Source organism: Arachis ipaensis, chromosome B01, assembly GCF_000816755.2.
Source record: "Arachis ipaensis cultivar K30076 chromosome B01, Araip1.1, whole genome shotgun sequence".
Lineage (NCBI taxonomy): Eukaryota > Viridiplantae > Streptophyta > Magnoliopsida > Fabales > Fabaceae > Arachis > Arachis ipaensis.
In genome coordinates this window covers 131,397,826-131,398,399 of record NC_029785.2, presented here as the reverse complement: position 1 = coordinate 131,398,399, position 574 = coordinate 131,397,826, and positions in this window count along the sequence as shown.

Here is a 574-nt window from a genome sequence, read left to right as displayed (position 1 = left end):
AATTTTTTACTTTAAATTTATAAATATAATTTAATTTTATTTATGTAATACAATTAATAAAAATATTATGTATAAAAAATAATATATTTTTTTAGTTTAACCGAGTTTTATTAGATTCGACCAAATTAATTTTAACCGATTTTGATTGGGTTTGATAAGTTTTTATCGAGTTTGACTAAATTTTATCAAGTTAATTATTTGACCAGTTTAAATAATAACCAAATTATCAGTCCGACTGACCAAATTTGACTCGAATTAATAACCAAAATCCAAATGACTATATTTTTAATTCATCCAATCGAATCGGATCGAATTTGACAACCATAGTTCTTGGTAACATCCTAAATTCCTAATCATAAGCCACAACTCACTATTCTTTTATTTTATATTAGTCTGAAATTAATAGTTAAACATCATTAAATAATTTGATATGATTTTTTATTTAAAAATTTTGTATTTAAAAAGTTAAAAATTATTAAATAAATTAATATTTATTTTTTTAAATTAGTGTATTTATATAGAATAATTATTTAAATATATTATTTTAATAAATTAAAAAAAACAATAATGAATT